At 38.2% G+C, this 16678-nt stretch overlaps 1 long non-coding RNA gene and 1 other non-coding gene across 2 annotated transcripts in view; one reads left to right on the forward strand and one right to left on the reverse strand.

Moving 5' to 3' along the window:
• LOC121482877 overlaps positions 1-16678 on the forward strand; it is a 309951-nt gene that overhangs the window by 264752 nt on the left and 28521 nt on the right. The window contains exons 7-8 of the long non-coding RNA XR_005985649.1: positions 2006-2042; positions 3010-3126. This is a non-coding gene — a long non-coding RNA (uncharacterized LOC121482877). The remainder of the gene's footprint in view (positions 1-2005; positions 2043-3009; positions 3127-16678) is intronic.
• LOC121483739 lies at positions 1452-1590 on the reverse strand. The gene has a single exon (XR_005985839.1). It is a non-coding gene; the product is annotated as a U4 spliceosomal RNA (small nuclear RNA).

Genomic DNA, 16678 nt, shown 5'->3' on the forward strand with positions numbered 1-16678 from the left:
TAACAGTGAAATTTTAAAGTGCCAATTTCTTGTTATCTGTTGTTCAATGATGGTACTTGTAATTTAAATAGATGACACATTATCAGGTGTCATAGTAAGTTAAAGTGTATTTTTAAAATAGGTGTGTTATTTTGAAAATAACTTCCTAAGCCATTGTTTAAACTGTTTTTTTTTTTTTGAGAATTAAAGAGAATTTGGCCTAATGGTTATTTAAACAAATTCCTGTGCTAATAGCATTCTATCATTGTAAATATCAGCGCTCATAACATTACATATTTCAGTAAAAGTGAAAAAATAAAAAATGTTAATAACCTTTTTAAAATTTCAGTCTATGAAATATTTTCCAGTATTCTGGAATATTTTCCAGTATTCTGGAATATTCTGAAATATTTCCAGTATTCTTATCTTTATATTTTTGTGTCTTTCATGCCCTCCTTCCCCTTTCTGTTCTATCTGGACCCTCAGGGGATGGAGGATATTCACCCAAATGGGGAGGGTGGATCTCTTCACTCAGGGACTGATATTTGATTTTTAAAATCTTAATTCAGATGATACAGATTTTGGGGGGGGGCACATAATGTCAAATAATTAGTTTGATTGTAATAATGTAGAGTTTAATGGCAAAGTGCCTTAAGATGTCTGTAGAATAGAGTATAACACCTAGTTCCAAGGGATGTAGTACTAAGATAAGGGATCTGAAAGTGTTTCACCATCAAGCACTATACAAATTTATGAGATTATTATGATGATAATGGAAATTATGCTAATGTTTATGTAGGAGCCAAGCCCCTGTTCATCATATAGAACAAATATTTTCAGCCTTGAGGCTACAGACCTCATGGGAAGGATTCTCTGAGACTGTGTGTAAACAATATGGGAAGGTGCATTTGGGGGAGGGAGACTTATCATCTCCTCCCAAAGAATATTTGGAACTAACTGCATGAGTGTATAAATGAAATGGGAATGGCTGACCATGTGATATACAGAATAGCACACAGTCACAGACTTCTGCATACTGAAGTGGTTTTGTCGGGTGCAGCCAACTTGAAGAGGGTTTCTTTTCTTATCCCTAGACATGAATGGCCTATATGCTACTTCCCACCTGAACTGAGCTTAGCAAGAAGCATATTCACATGACAGTGTATATACCCAGATAGGAAGCTTCAGGCATTTTACAGATGAAACCATCCTCGTTAAGTTTCAATTTTGAACAGGTCTGTACATTAGCTAGTTAGGAACTGGGATATCTAGATTTGTAGAACTAAGAGGATTCTATACTTGGAGTGTTACCATGGAACAACTGAGGACACAGGGACTGTGAAATCTCTGCCACTGGTGTAAAAGCCACTCCCCAGCCCCCACCCCAAGAAGTGACCTTTACGCTACAAAATTGGTCTAGACCAGGCAACACATTGTAAGGTGCACAGAGGAAGCTCAATGAATGACTCAGAATCCAGGCGATGAAAGAAGATTCAGGAAAAACTGGGAGAGATGCTATTTCTTTAGCCACATTTGGGAAAAGTTTTCAATTAGCAATAATCGCGCCTCGGATAAACCTCATTGGCTACGATACTGCCACTACGCAAAGCTTTTTAGCCACATTTGGATAAGGAATGGCATAGCTCCAAAGATAGGAGGTATTAGACATGATGTAAGAGCTGACTAGTTGGCATTTATGAGGCTTGAGTTAGCTTGGCACAAAGCTGGACGTCAAGCACCTATGTTGGGATTGGGTCTCAAGACCCAGTCTGTATCAGACCAAATGTCTATCTGGAATGACTTGAAAGACATGAAGTGCAAGAGAACATGGTCATGGTCCCAGAAGAAAACCGAGATAGGTATCTTTGTAGTATCAATCCTTGAATGTGAGGGGCTATAACTTTGCCTAATAAAATACAGGATGACAATACTTCATGGGAAATACTATATATTATTTGTCATTTATCTGAAATGCAATTTTAACTGATCATCCTGTATTTTTATTTGCTGAATCCAACAATCCCAGATGAGTGAAAAGCCATTTTCCCGGGACAGGACCTGAGGTAAGAAGACTAGTAATTCTCAGACTTTTCTTTTAGGTAGGCCCCAATGTGAGGCTTGAGCTCACGACCCTGAGATGAAGACCTGAGCTAAGATCAAGGGTCGGATGCTTAACTGACTGAGCCACCTAGGCACCCCTTTTTAAAAAATGTTTTAAGTAACTCTCAGACTTCAATGTGCATACACATCACCTGAGAAGTCAGCAGGTATGGGATGGGCCTCAAGCACTAGCAGCTCTAAAATGTTCCCAGGTGATGCTGATGATGTTGGCCACAGACCATACATTAAACAGCAAGGGGCTAGATGTTTCAGTTACTGAGGCACCTTTCCCATTCCACAGTAAAAGTTCAGTCATTACCACCTAACTCTTCAAGGCCCAGGTGGAAGAATGTCTTCAGTTGTGTTGCAGATAGTGCCCAGAGGTGAAGAATTTGGAGTCCATATTGGGTGGACAAGGCAAGCAGAAACTCTAGCAGAATGGAGCAGTAACAGGATTCATTGTTCTAACCCTGTGGTTCCCAAATTGTCTGCATATCATTATCATCAAGAAATCTTTTAAAAATTCCAGAGCCCAGGCCCTCCCAGACTAAGAAATCACAGTCTTTGGAGGGTGGGTGGGTTGGAAATGGGCATTAGTATTTTTGAAGCTCCCCAGGTGATACTTATGCGCAATTTGGGGAACCACTGTTCTAGTGCCAGTACTGGTAATGAGAGAACCTAGGCAAGAACAAAAAACGCTTTTATAGTTCCAAAAACTGAGCTGGGGGCGGGGGGATCCAAGTGGATGGGCCTAAGGAACCTCCGTTGGCTTAAAAGAAAGCATAAACTCTTAAGCAGTTATCAGAAAAGCTACTTTTAAGGCCCCCTCTTGGATGTTCTGATTGGTGATTTCTGGAAGCTCCAATGCCTGACTTTGATTGATCAAATTTCTAGTCTCTCTGGGACTGACTGTACTTTAAATTTTCCCAGTCACCCACACCTTCTGCCTGACATTGAGCACAAATATTTGGAACTGTGGCAAATCATCTGCTGATACTACTTGGACATGAAAGCATGTGAAAAAAATCAGCACTGTGTCTACATGAGGTAATTATATCCTCTCGTCTTGCTAAAACAAAACGAAAACAAAAATGTAAGAAACCACCTTTGCTTTCTACAGCACTGGCTCTCAAACTTGGCTGCACATTTGGATCAGCTGGGAAGCTGGAAAAATACTTATATATGGTCCTACCCCCAGAGATTTTTCTAAAATTTTTAATTTATTTATGATAGTCACAGAGAGAGAGAGAGAGAGAGAGAGAGGCAGAGAAAAGCAGGCTCCATACACCGGGAGCCTGATGTGGGATTTGATCCCGGGTCTCCAGGGTCGTGCTGCGCCACCCAGGGATCCCCCCCCCCCCAGAGATTTTTTACTTAATCGATACAAGGTGCAGAATGGGCTTTGGGGTTGGGTTTTGGGTTTTTCAAAAGAGCCCTAGGTGGTTCTAATGTTCAAAGCATTTGAGTACAACTGGGTAAAGCACTGGGGCTTATTTGTTTTGTGTTCCCAAACCAGGAGTATCAGCATAACTTGGGAACTTGTCAGAAATGCAAAATCTAAGGACTCACCCCTGGCCTAGGCATCTGGAACCTCTAAGGGTGGGGCCCACCAGTCTGCTTTTTAACAAGCCATACAGGTGATTCTAATGCTTGCTCAAGTTTGAGACCCACTGTTTCCGGACTGCGATGCTAACTGTGCATCTGAAGGTAGGCTTCTTAAACTTCCTCAGCAATTTCTGTTTTTTCAAAATGGTAGCCATATGAATGCACGCATTGCCAATTACTGATTTAATATCCTCAGTAGGTATATGTGCCTTACTAAATGAAGTAATATATAAGGTTAAAATGCCTCCACTGCTATTTTGCTACCATGCTTTCACTTTCGTTCTCTCTCTCTCTCTCTCTCTCTCACACACACACACACACACACATAAGCACACACACACACACACACACGCACCCAAGTCCACTGCAATTGCAAAGAGAGTAGCACAGAAAGGGAAGAAAGGAGAAGAGGTAAAGCCTAAACAGAATTCTTAGTTTGAAGTATAGGCTCAGAGATAAATTAAAATTGACTTGAAAGAGTAATGCTTAGTAGAAGATGGACAGAAGGAGCAGCAAATGACTATAATGTTTACGTGATATGGGGGGATCCCTAAGCCCGGTCTGTTTCTACCAATCAATGGTTCTTAGCCATTTCATCTTGCCACCTTTTGGCCCACACCCTGGCCCAGATGAAGTCTAGGAACTGTGGGTCCTATTTCCCAGTCATCTGCTCTTTGGTGCTTGGTATGATTTTTAGGCAAATCTCTTAAGGGGCTTACGGTTTCCCCCAATTTCAGTATGTGAAAAATATGAACCTATGCTTTTCCTATAGTCTGCCCAGGGGATTCTGAATCTTCCTGGCACTGCCAATCCCCTCCAGGGCTCCAGCCACAGTGGGGACAAGAGATAGACTGCTGCTGTGCGAGAAAACAGGATACTTTACCCAGACTCAGGTTCCCTCTGGGACTGGAGAATCTTAGATTGTTGGGCGGGAGGGAAACAGACAAGGGAAGGATGTGAATGCAGCCACCTTTATCTTTTAAGACTCTCCTTTTTCCCTCCAGCCGAATACACATGCATGCTTTTTGTCCTTAAAACTTTGTGATCCTGAGCCTTCAAACCTGTTTTGTGTCATTTACATAAAACATTAGACTTTGATGTAATTTTTATGAGCCATAGACAGAAAATAACTCCTTTGTAACTATTAGCATCAGGCTTGTTGGGGGCCTCCTCTAGACAGTTTCTAATAGAGAAGACCATGTAGACAATAGAAATTTCTGGCGAGTATAAACTTTATTTTTTATTTATTTATTTTTCGAAGTATAAACTTTAGAGATCTTACTTTATGGACCGGGAAGATGAGGCTTAAAATCATCAGTTATTTGAAGACCAAGTTCTTAACTATGTCCCGTTCTGGAAGTATCTAACCCAAATGCAGACACTTCTCTAAAACTTTATTTTCCTCAAGTTCATTCTTTAATCATGAGCTCAACACATGCCTTTTGTAATGCTCAAACCACGATATAGGCTTTGCAAACCACAATCAAGCTGAGGGGTATCTGGGCTGTAAGCCTTCCCTTCCTGATGATTGTGAACATACCTATCAGCTGGTAGCAGGGATGAGCCTTGAAAAGGAATTGCCACAAGTCCCTCTGTTCCCTCTGTAAAAGTGTGATGAACAGTGTTTGCTATAACTGTAAACATGCTGTGTTAACTATTTGAATCAAGTCTGTTGAAGCCCAAAGTTTAGGATGATAGCAGCAGACCTGACATCAATGACTTCCTCTTTTGAGTGGGGATGTGACTCTGGCTCTTGGTATATAGTCCTCAGGATTGCAATCTTGAAATCTTTCCCTCCCATCCTGGAGGCACAACTTTTGGGAACTCCTTTTATCATCGATGGGAGGGGGTGGGTTGAAAGTCGCGTCTGTACGTGTTTTCTGTGCTAATCTGAGAGCTGGACTCAACCCCAGGACTTGGGTCACTTACACACAGAGATCTCATTGTGATGAGAGAGGAAAGTGGCAGTTCCTCAGCTGCACTTTGAAATTCTGCATTAAAAAAAAACTCACTAAGTATTCATAAGCCTCTTATTTAATGAATGAATCCCTTTGTGTTTATATCCTTCACAACTCAGGGAACAAATAGGGTTTAGTTGCTAGAAAGTGAAAACTTCAAACTCATCAGAATGGGGGAAATAGTAGGCAATTTAGATGAACAGTGGAAACAACTCCATCCCAATCTCTTGGTACCTGCTCTAAGGGCATGCCCAACCAATGATATCTTTTTCAGGGTCTCCACCTCCATTTTAGGGCATTCTCCAAAAAGGGGCAGCAAGATGTAGGCCAGCATAAATCCAGATTGAGTTGGTGATGTGCTCACCTGAAATCCAGAGACAACAGATCAACCCAGTGAGTTTTGGTAATTACCTATTGCTGGTGAATGGCTTGACTACTGTCTGCCACGTGCCTTCCTCTTGCTTCTTCCTCTTATATCTGAGATTGGCATTTACTTCTCCAGCATGAGTAAACCACTGAGGAGGCATTCTAAAGATCCAACTCTCTCAGAATAGATCCAAAAGAAAGTTCTGAGTTCACATGATTTCAAAATGGAAATGGGATAAATTCAGTCTTGGGTCCTCCCACTCATAAGGGTAGTTTCAAGAAGCTCTTCAATATTAATTAGTAAGCTGTGAATTCAGTTCTGTGCAATTATGATGAGCCAGTTTTTGGAGTATGAAAGAGCTAACTTATCGTATTTTTGAATTACTCATCTAGAAGCCCGAGTATTTTTGTATTTCCATATTTCTCGAGTAGCACTTAATTTAATCTTAGCCCCATTTCTTTCAATAAACCATTGTTGCGTCTCATAAGCAGCACAGCTTCTTCCTCTAACTCATCTCCCCGTGAAATTGGTTTAATGAAGCAGAAAGGTATGAAGCATTAGCAACAGTGGAATCCATGTGGTAGCACTTCATTTTTCAGAGGCACTCACATTTCCACCCTAATTTATAAAATCAGCACACAAATGATTTTTATCACGGCCATTACATCAGTATAAATTACTGCCTTTTTTTATAACACGGCAGTTAGTCAAACTGTTGAAATGATATCTATTAGTCAAGGATGGGGGGAGAGGTGGGTAAGAGTTAGTGAAAATGAGGGCTGATGGTTGTCTTACAGAAACACTAATATTAATTTACCATAATGAACAGCGATGGGGTATTTTGCAAACGTACAGATGAAAATTAAATGCACAAAGTGAAGCAAATGGGTCAATTTGTTCAGGACAAAGAAGGGGACCTTCAATAAACAAACGGTGCTATATAGAGACAGGCAGCATGCAATTAGTCAAGCACTCCTCCTGTCCGGTGGGCAGGCCGCAGCCACCCTGGGCAGGAGCCATTGTGGTTCTCTCACGAGTGGGTGTCGTCATTTATCTCATTGTAGGAACCGTCATCCTGGCTTTGTGCCCTGCAGCCTTACCACTTCAAATCCATCCTGCCAGAGCCTCCTTGGAGAGTACTACCCACTGGCATCTCTTCCTTTCACCATTTGCCACCTAGGTTGCTTGCTAGAACCTAGCTTCCCCCCTTTCACGTTAGGCAAACCTCAGGCATCTGACCTCGCTAATATGGACACATGATCATTTGGGTGGGATTGGATGGATGGCTCCCTTTGCTCTGGCTGTGAGCAACAGTTGACTAAGCAAACAGTTTATGACTTAGTTTCTTTTGGAGAGATGGGATGGATGGATGGATGGGTATAAGATGAGTTTAACCTAAGAATAAATGGCCCATGTACTTCAGAAGTGACATTTAAACATAAGCAATTTGTGTATGAATTGGAAGTCATTCCTGTGCATGGAAGGTGCGGTTGCTCTGGGTATACTTCTGTGCTGTGAATCCTATGCAACAGTAATTGAACAATATTGAAAATGCATTTCCTGAGGTGCCTGGACAGCTCAGTCCGCTGAGCCACTGCCTCTTGGTTTAGGCTCAGGTCATGATCCCATGGGTCATGAGATGGAGCCCCACTTGGGACTCTGCTGTCAGCAGGGAGTTGGCTTGAAGATTCTCTCTCTCTGTCCCACTCCCCACTTGCACATGTGTACTTTCTCTCTCTAAAACCAAGTCTAAAAAAAAAAAAAAAGAGAGAAAATGCATTCCCTTCTTCATACTGGCTTCACTACCATCTACCAGTCTAACTTAATGAGAATATATAAAGTATGGGAAATTCTGAGTTCTATATTTAATGATTCATTCCATTAAAAATATTTCTTCGGGGGATCCCTGGGTGGCTCAGCGGTTTAATGCCTGCCTTCGGCCCGGGGCATAATCCTGGAGTCCTGGGATCGAGACCCATGTCAGGCTCCCTGCATGGAGCCTGCTTCTCCCTCTGCCTGTGTCTCTGCCTGTGTCTCTGCCCCCACCCTCTCTCGAATAAATAAATAAAATCTTAAAAAAATATTTCTTGGGCATGTGCTATATGCTAGGAACTAGGCTAGGTGCTTAGGATCCAATGGCAAATGAACCTGCTAGTGGAGAAAGCAATCACTGAATAAGTAATTCCAAGCAAGGTTTATGGGGTTCCTGAAGTTGGTTGCGATTCCACGTGGGTTTCTATTATCCCTTGTTACTCAAGGCCAGTTGTGAATTCAAGGAATATGAATTCATTGATCATAGTCAGTGACCATGTCTGTTTAGGTCTTGGTAATTCAGGTGCATACTGGTTTTTTACCAAATTTGGGATACTATTGAATGGTATCAAGTGACAACCTAACATTGATTTTTGAGGTCTGCAACCTGCAATTCAATAGAGCCTGGTATTTTCAAAGAAGTGATTCTTCAGCAGTTGAGACATAGATTGCAATGAAATTTGTCACCCTGTAAATACAACAACTATTTGCTTGTATTAAATGGGGTCAGTAGTTCACAAACCTAGCAATCTTAATATTAGATAAACCAAAGTTAGTGTAATCAGCTTTGTTGACCTGTCCTCCATTTGTGTTTATTCTCCTGAAACCATCGAAGTTTCTTATGCTCTAAAACCAGGGTTGGCAAACTATGGACTATGGGCCAATTTAGGACCACTTCCTATTTATTGCAGCATAATTTAAAATAGCCAAGACATGGAAATAACCTAAGTGTCTGTCAATAGATGAATGAATAAGGAAAATGTGGTATATATACACAATGGAATACTACACAGCCATAAAAAGGATGCAAAGATAGTTTTATTGGAACAAAGCCATACTCATTGATTTGTGTATTATCTGTGACTACTCTTGTGTAATAGCAGTGTCACTGAGTCAAACACTATATGGCCAACAAAGCTAAAAATACTATCTGGTCCTTTTTTACAGAAAAAAATATCCTAGCCCCTTGTGTAAAACTACTGACAGAATGTGACACTTTTGGTAAGGTATGTAAGGAATTAAAGTTACATCTCTAAGGCCATCATCTAAACAAGAGATCCTTCCTCTTACTTAGATGAGGACAGTCAATAAAATCAGGAGATGTGTGTGTGTATAAAATCACAAAGAATGGATAACTTAAAATCAAATCAAAAAGATTCTTATTCTATCATAGAACTTTTGATACCAAATTACACTATTTATTTTTAAGTAATCTTTACACCCAACATGGGTGAGATCAGGAATGGCATGCTCTACTGACAGCCAGGTTCCCCTCTTCCTTTTTCTAGGTTATTGTCCCCGTCTCTTGGCATTACTGATAGAAGCCCACAGCCTTTATAGAAAACCACTCTGCCTTCTTGATCCAAGCCTCTACAGTGAAACAATAGCTTCATGTGGACACCTGCCCTATGACCATACAAAGCAGATTTGATATTTGGCTCTGAACTTTACTAATTGTATAAAACTGGGCAAGTTACTTAACCTTTCTGAAACTCAGTGTCTTCATTTTTTTTTTTTAGTGTCTTCATTTTTAAAGAAGGACAATAATAGGACTTACCAGACAGGGTTGTTGGGAGGAAGGAAGGAAATAGTATACATAAAACCCTTGGACCAATGCCTAGCACAACATATTGCTCAACACATGGTAGCTGCTATCGATATTATTTCCCCATCCACTTCAAAGACTACTGCCACTGCTTCCCACGATTTTCCCCTCTCCTTTGCCATAATCCATGGTAAATGTATCCTCTATTTAGGCTTCTGAGGGACACCCTGACTTTTATACTCCAGGTGACCTTTATAGCCATTTACTTTGGCCATCATTCTCAATGGTACATTTTAATTTTTTTCAACTAATATCAACTTTCTTTTTAGAGAAAAATGTGCTGAGTGATTTCATTTAGATAATATTCTTGAAATAATAATTTTTAAAAAGGAACAGATTAGTGGTTGCAGGCACAGGAAAAAAATAAATGATCAGAAACTGCCCCTGAGGAAGTTCAATGCTGGACTTCAAAGTAACTGTCATAAATATGCTAAAAGATCTAAAGGAAGCCATGGAAAAAAACTAAAGGAAATCAGGAGAACAATGTCTCACAAATAGAGCATATCAATTAAGAGATAAAATTATAAAAATGAAGGAAATAGAAATTCTGGAACTCAAAAGCATAAAAACTAAAATGAAAAAGTCAAGAGGGGTTCCACAGCAGATTTAACCAGGAATAAAAAAATAATTATAAAACATGAAGATAGGTCGATTGAGATTATCAAATCTGAGGAACATAAAGAAAAAATAATTAAAAATGTTACAGAGGCTAAGAAACCTGAGGGAAACCTTCAAACAAATGAATATATTGTTAATAAGAGTCTCAGAGGAAGAGAAAAAAAAGGAGCAGAAAGAACTGCTGGTATAAACTCAAAGAGATCCACACTAACATGCATTATAGTCAAATTGTCAAAATAAAAGAGAAAGTAAAACTTGAAGTCAGCAAGACAGAAGTAAGTCATCATATATAAAGGGTACTCAATAAGATTAATAGCCAATTGATCCTCAGAAACCATGATGGGCAGAAGGCACTGGTATGACATATTTAAAGTGCTAAAAGAGAGAATTGTAAACTAAAAATTCTATGTCCCATAAAACTATCTTTCACAAATGAAGAAAAAATTAAGATATCACAAGATAAAAGCTGAAAGAGTTTTTCACTAGTAAACCTACCTTATAAGAAGTGCTAAAGGGAGTCCTCTAGTCTAAAATGAAAGGACACTGGACAATAATTAGAAAGCAAACAAAGAAATAAGGTGGAGCAGTAAAGATAGTCATAAAAATAAATGGAAAAGAGAATAGTATTGCATTTTTGGTTTTAAATTCTTCTTTTTCCTATATGATTTAAAAGGCAAATATTTGGGGCTGGCTCCAAATGTTTGGAGGCTCAGTTGGTTAGGCATCTGCCTTCATCTTGGGTCATGATCCCAGGGTCCTGGGATCCAGCCCTGCATCAGGCTTCCTGCTCAGTGAGGAGCCTGCTTCTCCCTCTTCCTCTGCCACTCCCCCTGTTTGTACTTGTGCTCTCCCTCTGTCAAATCAATAAATAAAATCGTTTAAAAAATTTTAAAAACTGGGACATCTGGGTGGCTCAGTAGTTGAGCGTCTGCCTTTGGTTCAGGTTGTGATCCCAGGGTCTAGGATAGAGTCCTGCATCAGGCTCCTTGCGGGGAGCCTGCTTCTCCCTCTGCCTATGTCTCTGCCTCTCTCTCTCTCTCTCTCTCTCTCCCTCTCTCATAAATAAATAAATAAAATCTTTTTAAAAACTAAAAAAACGAAAAGGTAAATGTTTAAAATTATTATTATAAGTCTTTGTTGATGGACACACAATGCCGATAGATGAAGTTTGTGACAGTAACATAAAGGGTGGAAGGAATTGTAATGCAGCAGAATTTTGTATACTGTTAAAAGGAGATTGGTCCTAATTTAAACTTAATTGTTTCAAAATTAAGATATTCATAGTAAACCTCAAGGTAATCACTGAGAAACTAAAAATGTACAGAAAGTAACAGAGAGGATCAAAATGGTACACTAGGGGGAAAAATCAGTCACAACAGAAGGCAGTAATGGAGAAATTAAGGAGTGAAAAAAAGTATAAGACATACAGAAAACAATTAACAAAATGGCAAAAGTTAAGTCTGGTCTTATCAGTATTTATTCATTTTTAAACTTTTTAAAAGTAATCTCTATGCCCAGCTTGGGGCTAAAATTCACAACCCCATGATCAAGAGTTGAGTGAGCCAGGTGCCCCGGTAATCACTTTAGATAAAATGGTTTAAACTCTCCGAACTCTCCAAGTAAAAGGCAGACATTGGCAGAATGGACAAATAAACATAGTTCAAATATCCATCCATAGAAGAGTAACTAGATTCAAAGACACAAATCGGTTGAAAATAAAAGGAAGGGAAAATATGTTCCATGCAAATAGTAACCAGAAGAGCTGGTGTGGCTATATTAATATCAGACAAAATAGACTTTAAGTCAAAAATTGCCACAAGAGACAAAGGATGCATTACGTACGTAATTGATCAGTATGTATTGATCAAAGGGATAATTCATCAAGAAAATATAGCAATGATAAACATATATGAGCTTAATAACAGAGCCCCAAAATATATGAAGGAAAAACTGATAGAATTGAAGGAGTAATAGACATCTGTACAATAGTAGTTAGTAGACTTAAATATCCCATGTCGAATAATGGATAGAACAAGTAGACAGAAAATGAATAAGAAAACTGGAGATTGAACACCACTTTAAAACTAATTAGATTTAGCAGACATATATACAACATACGGTCTAACAGCGGGAGAAAGCAAATTCTTTTCAAGTGCATGTGGAACAATCTTTAGGGTAAGTTATATGTTAAGTCACAAGAGAAGTTTCAATAAATGAAAATTTTCAAATCATACAAAGAATCTAATCACACTGGGATGAAACTAGAAAGCAATAAGAGGAGGAAAACACAAATTTCTCTAAATGTAAAAATTAACACACTCTTAACCATTGAGTTGCAAAAGAAATTACAAGTAAAATTAGAAAATACTTTGAGATGAATAAAAACAAACACACACACACAGAAAACACAACATACTGACATGTATTGGGTCAAAGACAAGTAGTGCTCAGAGGGAAATTTATAGCTGTAAATGCTTGTATTATAAGAGAAGAAAGATCCCAAATCAATAACCTGACTTTACACCTTAAGGAAAAGAAGAGCAAGCTAATATCAAAAGCTACCAGAAGGAAGGAAATAATAAGTATTAGAGTGCAGATAATTAAAATGAAGAATATAAAAACAATAGAGAGAATCAATGAAATCAAAAGTTGGCTCTTTTGAAAAGATCAACAAAACTGAGAAACCTTTATTTTAGACTGATCAGGAAAACAGGAGAGGTTTAAATTACTAAAATTATAAATGAAAGTGACATTATTACTCCAGACCTTAAAGAAACAGAAAGGACTATAACAAAGTACTATGAAAATTATATGCCAACAAATTAGATAACCTATATAAAATGGACGAATTTCTAGTGGCACACAAATTACCAAAACTTACTTAAAATAAATACAAAATATGAATTGACTTAAAGCAAGTGCACAGATTGAATCAGCAAACAACATCCTAAAAAAAGAAAAGTCCATGACCAAATGGCTTCATTGATGAATTCTACCAAATATTGAAAGAAAAGTTAACATCAATCCTTTTCAAACTTACAAAAAGTAAGTGAGGAATTAACACTTTCTAACACATTCTATTAGGCCGGCATTACCCTGATACTAAAGCCATACAATAACATCCCAAGATGCTTGAAATCACTGATCATCCGAGAAGTGCAAATCAGAACTACAATGAGATATCAGATTACCCTGTCAGAATGCCTAAAATCAACAACACAGGAAGCAGCAGGTATTGGCAAGATGTGGAGAAAGGGAAACCCTCCTGCACTGTTGGTGCAACCTGGTGTAGCCACTCTGGAAAACAGTATGGAGTTCTTCAAAAAGTTAAAATAGAACTACTAGGGCACCTGGGTGGCTCAGTCAGTTAAACCTCCAATTCTTGGTTTCAGCTCAGGTCATGATCTCGAGCTCTGAGCTCAATGTGGAGTCTGCTTAAGTTTCTCTCCCTCTTCCTCTGCCCCTCCCCTTGCTCACATGCACACTCTCTCTAAAATAAGTATAAGTAAGTGAATAAATTATTTAAAAATAGAACTACCGTATGTTCCAGCAATTGCACTACTAGATGTTTACCCAAAGGATAAAAAGAATTACTGATTTGAAGGAATGCATGCACCCTGATATTTATAGCAGCGTTATCTACAAGAGCCAAATCATGGAAACAGCCCAAGTATCCATTGACAGATGAATGGATAAAGGAGAGGTGGTATGTGTGTATGGGGATGTGTGTGTATACATAGATATACATATGTATTCACACATACTCATATATTACTCAGCCACTAAAAAGAATGAAATCTTACCATTTGCAATGAAATGGATGGAGCTAGACAATATTATGCTAAATGAAATAAGTAGTTAGATAAAGATGAATATCATATGATTTCACTCCTGTGAGGAATTTAAGAAACAAATGAGCAAAGGAATAAAAAAGAGAGGCAAACTGAGAAACAGACTCTCTTTTTTAAAGATTTATTTATTTATTTATTTATTTATTTATTTATTTATTTACTCATGAGAGACACAAAGAGAGACAGAGGCAGAGACCTAGGCAGAGGGAGAAGCAGGTTCCCACAGGGAGTCCAATGCAGGGCTTGATCCCAGATCCTGGGATCATGCCCTGAGCTGAAGGCAGATGCTCAACTGCGGAGCCACCCAGGCATTCTGGGAAACACTCTTAACTGTAGAGAACTGATGGTGACCAGAAAGGGAGGTGGGTGGGGAGATGGGTTAAATAGGGCATAGGGGTAAAGGAGTGTACTTGTGATGAGCACTGGGTATTGTATGGTAGTATTGAATCACTAAATTGTACGTCTGAAACTAATATTATACTGTATGTTAATTAACTGGAGTTCAAATGAAAACGTTTCTAACTGGACATCACAAGAAAATAATACTATATACTAATATCCCTTATGAATATAGATATAAAAATCCTCAACAAAATATCAGCAAACTGAATCCAGCACCATCTTAAAAGTTTAATACACCATAACCAAGTGAGGTTGATCCTAGGAATGCAAGAATGGTTCAACATATGAAAATCATTTGGTGTATTACACCACATTAATAGGCAAAGGGAAAAAAGCACATCTCAATTAACACTGGAAAGACATTTGACAAAACCCACTATGGTTTCATGATAGAAATACTCACAAACTAGAAATAGAGGAAAATTTGTCAATATAAAAGTCCTATATGAAAAACAGACAACTAATATAATGGTCTTTCAATGGTGAAAGACTGAAAGATTTTCCCTTGAGGTCAGGAACAAGAGAAGGGTGCCCACTATTACCACTTCTGTTGAACATTGTACTGGAAGTTTTAGTTAGGGCAATTAGAAAGAAAAAAAGTGTTCATATTGGAAAGGAAGAAAGGAAAGTCAATTTTCAGATGATATGAAATTATATATAAAAAGTCCTAAAGAATCCACAAAAAATTAGAGCTAATAAATGAATTCAGCAAAGTTGTAGTATACAAAATCAATACCCAAAAATCTGTTGAATTTTCATACTTTAGTGCTTAGTCATCTTTAAATGAAATTATGAAGACAGTTTCATTTATAATAGCATCAAAAAGAATAATATGTTTAGAAATGAATTTAATAAAAGAAGTATAAAACTTATACTCTGAAAACAAAACATATTTGTTTTTTTAAGATTTTATTTATTTATGTATTTATTCATGAGAGACACACAGAGAGAGGCAGAAACACAGGCAGAGGGAGAAGCAGGCTCCCTGCGGGAACCCAATGTAGGACTTGATCTTGGAACCCCGGGATCATGACCTGAGCTGAAGGCAGACACTCAACCACTGAGCCACCCAGGTGCCCCTTCAAAACATATTTGAAAGAAATTATAAAGACCTAAATAAATGGAGATGCCTCATGTTCATGGATTGGGAGACAATATTGCTTTAATGGTGACACTATCCAAGGCAATCTATAGCTTCAGTGCAATCCCTATCAAAATCTCAATGGCTTTTTTTTTTCAGAAATGGAAAAACAGATCCTAAATGTCATGTGGAATTGCAAGGGACCCCAAAAGTCAAAACAGTTTTGAAAAACAAAAATAACATTGGATGACTCAAACTTACTACAAAACTTACGGTTATCAAAGCAGTGTGGTACTGACATATAGATGGACATATAGATCAGTGGGATAGAAATGAGAGTCCAGATTCATGTATCTATTGTCAATTGATTTTTGACAAGGGTGCTAAGACCATTCAATTAGGAAATAATAGTCTTTTCAACAAATGGTTCTTGCAAAATTGAATAGTGACATGCAAAAGATTGAATTTGGACTCCCTAGTTAAGACTACATATAAAAATTAACTAGAAATGGATCAAAGACTTAAATATAATAACTAATATTGTAAAACTCTTAGAAGGAAATGTAGGATATATCTTCATATCATTGGATTTGGCAATGGATTCTTAGATATGACATCAAAACATAGATAACAAAAGAAAAAATGGATAACATAGAATTCATCAAAATTCAAACTTTATATGCTTCAGAGGGGACTATCAAGATAGTGAAAAGATAACCTAAAAAATAGAAGAAAATATTTGCAAATCACATATGTAAAGGATTTAGTATCCATAATATGTAAAGAGCTCTTATAACTCAACAATAAAAAGACAAAAAACTTGATTGAGGATTAGTCAGAGGACTTAAATAGATATTTCCCCAGTGAATATAAATAAATAGCCAACATGCTGGTAGTGAGAATGTGAAATGGTGTACTTGCTTTGGAAAACACTTTGGCTGATTCTCCAAAATGTTAAACATTGAATCACCATAGGAACCAGCAATTCCATTCCTACAAAAGAATTGAAAACATAGGGACGCCTGGGTGGCTCAGTGGTTGAGTGTCTGCCTTCAGCCCAGGGTGTGATCCTGGTTCTGG

The sequence above is a fragment of the Vulpes lagopus genome, chromosome X, assembly GCF_018345385.1.
Source record: "Vulpes lagopus strain Blue_001 chromosome X, ASM1834538v1, whole genome shotgun sequence".
Lineage (NCBI taxonomy): Eukaryota > Metazoa > Chordata > Mammalia > Carnivora > Canidae > Vulpes > Vulpes lagopus.